Here is a 7,740-nt window from a genome sequence, read left to right on the forward strand (position 1 = left end):
GCCATAGATGGCAAGGAGTCTGCCCTATGGGCAATCTTTTTTCTTTTCTCGTAATCGGGGCTTCCGGGACAACCAACGAGGAAATGCGAGGGTGAGGCCTCCTTCATACTGTACTTGCGAAAAAATTGAATATTACTACTACCTCATGATAATAACTGGAAAATAAGAGAGAAAATGTATTCTGGATCGAAGCATCAGAGGATAGTTCTTCAGTCTTTATGTTAATTAAAGAGGAACGTGTACGTTTAGAAAATATGTTTTAGCAGAACTAATTGTACAGCAATGTCAAAGTTGTTGTAACCACAGAGAGGTATACGTTTCGGAGAATAATTTAAGGGGTCATGGTAGCCCGTTAAAGATGATGGAATCTTCACTTGCTTTATTGCGATAATTCCGTCCTTAGTCTCGTTGCTTAATTAAATTGTTACGAATTACTCCGCTTGCGGACGAATAACGCTCTTGCAATCTACTTTCTATCCTAATAATGCATTCTCAATTGATAAATAAAATCAAATTGCATTCGTTTGGCTTTTTTATTTCGGAAAAATAATAGATAATAATTATACCAGGGTGAGATTTTCACCATGACAACTACAACGTGATTTTTTTTATGCTTTTTTTTAATAATTTCAAATATTGTCGGACTCTCGCTCGGGACTATTTTATTACATCTCTCAACTTCGCTGGTGTGTAGCTCTCGATCGCGTTTAATTTACGGACCAGGTGTGCGGAAGTTCCTCTCGTAGCGGAGTCCACAAATGCTTCACCCCTACGCGCACGTGGCCTCACCTCTTGTCGATTAGTCCTCACGTCCGCATGACACCTGAACCAGCGAAATGTCCGGAGCGCGACGGGATTCGCTGATTGAAGATGCGATGGACGAAGGAAACGGACGCGGATGCATAAATCGAGTACAGTAATGTCGTCTCCTAGATCGCGCTATCTAAATATCGTGCTTACTTATACAGAAGAGACTCATTTATGAATACCTAAGCGCGCACAATACTAGGTATCCTGTAGAGGAAGTATATGCATAGCTATATTTAATTATGTTAGGCTCTTATTCACCGTTTCTCCGCTGCTCCTCACCCCCTGCTCTTTTTGGTAGCCATCCTTCTCCTGAGGCATTAGTCGTGGCATAGATCGATAGATAAGTAGCCTCATTGGTTTTGCAGATCACTGAACATAAACCGTCCTCGAATAAGTCGGACTTTAGCGCCACCTGGACTTCCTACATAACATTAGTCCACGATTTGTACTGACCACAGACCATAAACAAGTGTGCGATCCAGCAACCTAGACATCTCTTCACGTTCCCTCATCAACACATCCTGGATGCCACGATGTGCAGCCCTCACTTTCCAGTTGCGAAATATCGGGTGTGCGCCTCCCGAACAAACACACTAATCCCTGCCGAGTGGTCTGGCCGCTTTACTCAGCAATTCCGTCTCTGGTTAATATAAAGATCTGTCAAACCCTGGGTACAATTTCGTGATTCGATCCAAGGGGCTCCAAAGGGGGACCACGAGAGTCAATTCGAAGAAGCGAAATTGATACATTGAGCAGAGAAGATAACTAGTATACCGACAAGCGTCGGCCACTACTATCAGGCCACATTCTTTCGCTCGCGCCGACAACGCCTCCACCTTTCCGGCACGGGAAAGGACGCCATTCGGTGACATGCCATTCCTGAGAGGGGTAACTTACGCACCAGTACGATCCACTTCAGGGTCTCGGTGGTAAAATCTGCATATGGTGGAAGTTCCATGCTACATCCACTTTCAGCGTGTTTATGTCCGTGCGGTGCAGACGACTCAGTTGCCATACTCTATGCCAGGCACTAATGCCACGTGTTTGCGTCTAAATAATAGAGCGGGTTCACGGACATCGGAGAGGGTGGGGCAGGAGAGCACGGGTAGATAACATTCAACATAACTCCGACTAGATCACGTAATTCGGGTAAATGTGAATTACTAATCTTCGATATATATATTGCTGTATCAATCAGGTCTCTTCTATATTACTAAACAATTTGACCATCATGTCATGAACGACGTCACTAGAGTAGTCTGTGTGCTAGCCGCGTTATCCCGATTTCACTGTTTTTTTCGCATATCCACTTCAGGCATCCTGCGTCACGTCGCTCCCGAAGATCATTCCTCGGTGGACTTGACCGAGTGCGGTCGCGGTGTGCAATATTTGTATTCTTCCGCGTTACGGAAGGTAGGCACGCTGTTATCCACAGTAATTAATGTGACCTAGAGTAACTTTCCGATTTCATTAAAGGTATTCACTCGCAAGGTCGGACGAAATATTTGAACTTTGGTAAAAAAAAGCATTCAGAAGATCAATCACGTTCATGTCTGTCTGGGTAAACATCTCAACCCCAGTTATATATTTTTCTTATCCGGCATAATAAAAAAGCCCAAACGAATGCAACTTTAAATGTTAACTATTCTATCGATTCATGAATATTAACTATGAAAAGTAGCAAGATTTCTGTTCGTCCGCAGCGGGATAATCTCCCTGTATTAAATATGTCCGACGCGTGAAACATATAAAAAGTATTGACATTGAATACATCGAATTGCCTGCTTCTGTGTCCGAATCGAAAGGTAAACAATAAAAAGTATTAGTTCCCCATTAAATTTCCACGCGCTAAATCCGTATGATGGCCAGGTTAGTGAATGCTTCGCATTTAACAAGTGCTTTCTAGATTCTGTCTCAGAATTTACTGGATCCTTGTATTCAATCGCAATGATATATTTTGTAAAGCGAACTTTCGTATTGAAAAAATATTCACTCCTTGTTGCCTAAAATCGTTTCGGATTACAGAGCATACTGATTTTCACCCGTTTCTATTTCCCCGTCGCATTAAAAAATGTTATCACCCGCGATCCAATCTGAGAGCAGAAATTCACGACAAAATATCGTGAATGGGGCGAAAACAATACTTTATAATTACGGACATTTATACAGGACAATATTTAATAAGGAGCGCGACTAAAATTCCGCATAGGATGAAATTGCCATTCTTTACGGCTACCATGACCTTTAATTAATTCTCTGGAAAACGGCGTCATACAACTACACTCTGTACAATTAGTCGCTAACACATTTTCTAATCGTATACGTTTCCTTCTTAATTGAACATAAAGCTAACAATGGTTCCGATGCCTTATACGGTCAATCGTAACAGAAACGTTGAACCACATTTTTCAACTTTATGTTTTCACAGTAAATCCAAATAAATAGAGTGCATCAATGTCGCAGTTATCTCAGGTAGAAAGGCCTCACTCGCATTTTCCCCTCGTTGTTCATCGCAAACCTTCGAGAAAAATCCAAGTAGGACAGCTACGAAAAGGACAACTGTCATCTCTTGACTTCCAACACGGCGCGCCTCTGGTAATTAATTACACCGAGGCCCGTGCAAAAATGTTTTACGTTCGCGCCGAATTTGTGTTGGATTCGGCTACGCCGAGCAGACTCGACACTTTTATGCCCTTTGAAGATCTTCAACTAACCAGTACCGTACTATTACACCATACTCCGCTCAACGATCGTTCAGGTCGTTTGATGCTAGGTGCTGATGTGTGAGTGTCGGTATACAATTCGCGAGCGCTACTCATTCCTACTCAGCACCTGTGCTCTAGCCTTTGCGCGACGCTCTCCGTCACCTTAACCGTTGACTATGCTTACTGTTGTAAGAGTAGTTATCCCGCTGAGTGTCGATAGATGAAAGATGTCTAAATACTTATCTCCGTCGGCCCGTCGCCTCGCATGATAGCCTACAGATCGGTGCATCGCGTCGGCATGGCGTCATCTATTCATTAACTGCGACACGGGTCGAATCGCCGAGTATCAGCATTAGAAGCGTGAGCGAGTGAAATCCGATGGACAGGCTCAGCAGTCGAGAAGCAGAACCCGGCAGCGATACGCTCACGTTTCCAGGTATGTGGAATCATTTATTACGGCGGAGGGTCTCCGATAACGAGAAGCGTACGTTTGACGAATTTCCTGGAATAAGAAGTCGGAATTTCGCGCTCCGGCATCACAATCCGTCCATCATCCGACTAGTACATCATCACTTTATGAATTTGCAATTACTCTCGTCAATCTCTGTCTGCTATCTATTTATTGCGTTGTTGTATACAGAGAAATAGATATTGATCCAGACAGAGACGGATAACGGTCCATGGACGTGGAATCCCTCAATTCATCATGTTCTCAATCAAACATTCTGAATCATTCTCCAAATTCCTGTATGAGATATTGGTCTTGTGTAGAATATTCACAACGTCATATCGCTTCTTAGACTGCCGACCTTTTTTGTTTCGTCAGCGCCTTCTTTCAAGTTTGTTTACTCTTGTTACGGGATCTGAATTTAATGTCATCCGTAAAAGATAATATTTTTGAAGCACACACAACTGTTGTCTCCACTTCTTATTGTCATTTTCTTTCGTCAGCTCTTTTCAAGAGCTCCTATCTTAGATATTCAATGTCAATAAAGAAAACAAAAAATCGTAGCGAATATTCTCCACTCATCCCGACCAACCATTTTTTTCTCTACCGTAGCTTTACCAACCCAAGAACGCTAATTTTTGTTCCAGACGTTGCGGGAAGCAAGTCCGGCGGACGCGGTTGCCGCACCGGAGGATCCGGTTCGGGCAGAGCAAGGTCGACCGGAAGGTAAAGTTTACAAGTGTTCCTACACATCTGTGTTCAACTCTTTACGATCTTTGCCTTTATAACTTGTTCCTCATCAGCTCTCTTGAAAGCTTCAAGCCCCATTTAAATTTTCAATGTTGGAACAAAAATATAAAGATAAAAAATTCCGTATCAAAATATATCCGTATTTTCGATTCGTCCCGATCAAATGATATTCTCTTCTCTACAGCAGTGTTATCAATCGGGAAAAATTATTTTTCTGTTTCAGTTGTTGCGGAAAGCAACAGCAAATCCGGTGGACGCGGATGCCGCACCGGAGGATCCGGTTCTGGCGAAGCAGAGGTCGAGCTTGAAGGTAAGTTTACAAGTTTACTATAGTCCTCTGTTTGACCCTTGGCGATCTAGAGCTGGGATAATTTTAATTCGCGGCTCGACTTGAAATTACGAAAGCAGGAGAGATAAACTACTTTTTTACTCGCCCGCACTCGTTGGCAAATCTGATGAGCAAATGTGAATTTTTTACAGAGTTGAAGCGGAACGTAGCCGGCTCTGACTGCAAGTCGTTTCGGTGAGTCAAAATGAAAAGAGAAACAAATTCTGCATGACGGATGTGGGACTAAAAAATATCGTTCGAGTCAATGCGAATTGCAAATAGATACTTGCATGTGTGTTATTTGTGACGTTGAATAAAATCACATTGCTCGAAACAATTCAGGGGATACTTGATCGATAGCCTGCATTACATACAAGATTTAAAAATACTGAATGATTCTCTTTTTTGATGTTCATCATCGGAATAAGAGAATATTCATATGTACAAACGCGACAACCGACATCAGCGCTTATTTTTATTTTTCTCAAGCGGCCGCAGAATTACTTAAAATTTTGATTATTTGACAATATTCAATTGTCCGTATTAAAAATATATTCATACCTAAATGCCATATCGTTAGATGAACTTTTCTTTTATTTGCAAAACAAGCTGTACAATTATTGGCATATTGTCCATTCATCACAATCCCTATTGTTCTCGAGTAGCGTATAATGTGCGTAGAAAATTTGTGCCATGCGCACGCCGAGCTTGAGTATCTCCGCTCGCGTGCCTTTAAATATCGCGACCGCGTTATCAATATACGCGTTTTACTCGCATTGCTAACAAAGAAACTTAAATTCTCATTTCGCCAAAGTATCGCGAAAGTAAGCTTACGTCGTGACAGAGCTATGAATGCGTGAAAACTTTGCCCCGCTCCTCTCTCTTTGCGCTCCCTAAGGGGGACCGTTATCTGATTGTCTAATCTTTGCTCGCGCGTGCATTTCGGCGTCGCGAATCATTTCACTCGTTAGATATCGTATAATCCCACATTTTCGCGACTTTTCAGACGCAAATCGCGAAAAGCAACCGTAAAAATCCGTTGGACGAGTCAATAAATTTTCACACGTTCTTACACCTCGCCTATCATGAGTTATAGAGTCCGTTTCACAGCGCGCAAAAAGTTTCCACCGATAGCGAGTAAAAACGTTCGTTAATTGATGTAAATATCGCCGTTCTAATACCGCGTATCGGCCGCATCGCGGAAGTGGTGATGAAAGTGTAGCGATTCACCATGGGACGAGCTGCAAGATGGAGTTGCGCGACATGGAGAGCGGCAGCGGACATGGGCGGACATTGGTGGATCATGGTTGGAGACAACAGACCTCATTCAATATCATCTTTGGTGAGTGTCTGACTCAAAGCTCATAGAAAGAACTTTTATTATTACTTTATTATTACTTTTATATACATTGTGCATGCCGCAAATTTGCATTGACTCTTGTAACGAAAAATATACTCCATGAATTATTGTCCTATATTATTTGCCACATATTGTTGCCACATATTTGTTGGCCACATTATTGTTTCCATATATGTTGCCTTATACTGTTAGCCGTAATAATATTACCATATATTATTCCCATATATGGCCAGCATTCTCGCCATATATTATGGCCACTTGAAAGTCGCGCAAGCAATCAAGAAGACTGAATTTTATCGTAATTCGCAAAGGGCGCGGCAACGTCACAAATGGATGTATACAGCCGGTCCTCAGGGCTTGCGCCGATAACAATACTGGCTGCTGCAATTTAACATTAAACAACACGCTCCAGATCGCCAAGAAAACTTTTTTATCGCGGACTAACGCTTTCGAACGGAATTTAACCCGAGAAGCGCTCATGAGATAAATGGAAGCTATAAGCGAATCTCATCGATAAGCATATTAACCTCGAATTCTGATAAAGGTCTCAAAACAGGAACCGCTCGTTTGCAATATAGTTCTACATCAACCTTACTCTTGACCATTAAAGCTCGATTTCCAATTACACAGTAGAAACGAGTATTAACATACAAGTTAAACATTTTTAAATTACTATATCTCCTAAACCGCTCAAGATTACAGGAACACGCTCTGCCAAATGTAGTCCTATACCAACCCTAATCTTACCATAAATTTCCCACTCTCAATTTTCGCCGTAGAAGCGGGATACAAAGGTACAAATTGGAAAACTTAACCTTTCGAATCTCCTAAACGGCTAGAGATTACAGGCCTGTTTCTGCACCAAATTGAGTCCCAAAAAACCCTACATTTCACCATTAATTACGGACTGTCAACTCCATAGAAGCGGAGATAATCAGCGGAAAAAGTTGGAAAAACATTAACTTTCGATATCTTCCTAAACGACTAGAAATACAGGCCTGTTTTCTCTGCCCACCAAGATGTAGTATTCTAAAACCATACATTTCACCAATAATTAAGACTCTCAAAACTACCCCAGTAGATGCGGAGAATCAACGGAGAAGATTGGAAAACTTTCAATTCTTCGATACCTCCTAAAGGGTTAGAGATACAAGCCTGCGTTCTGGCACCAAAATTAAAGTCCCTTCTCAAAACCCTACATTTTCGACTACCTGGAACTACTCCCTTACTCCCAGTTAGAAGAGGAGATTTTCAACGGCGAGAAAGGTTGGAAAATTTTAACCTTCGATATCTTCCTAAACGGTTAGAGATACAGGCCATGGCTCCTGGCACCAAATTA

The sequence above is a fragment of the Harpegnathos saltator genome, unplaced genomic scaffold (assembly GCF_003227715.2).
Source record: "Harpegnathos saltator strain DR-91 unplaced genomic scaffold, Hsal_v8.6 scaffold182, whole genome shotgun sequence".
NCBI classification, from domain to species: domain Eukaryota; kingdom Metazoa; phylum Arthropoda; class Insecta; order Hymenoptera; family Formicidae; genus Harpegnathos; species Harpegnathos saltator.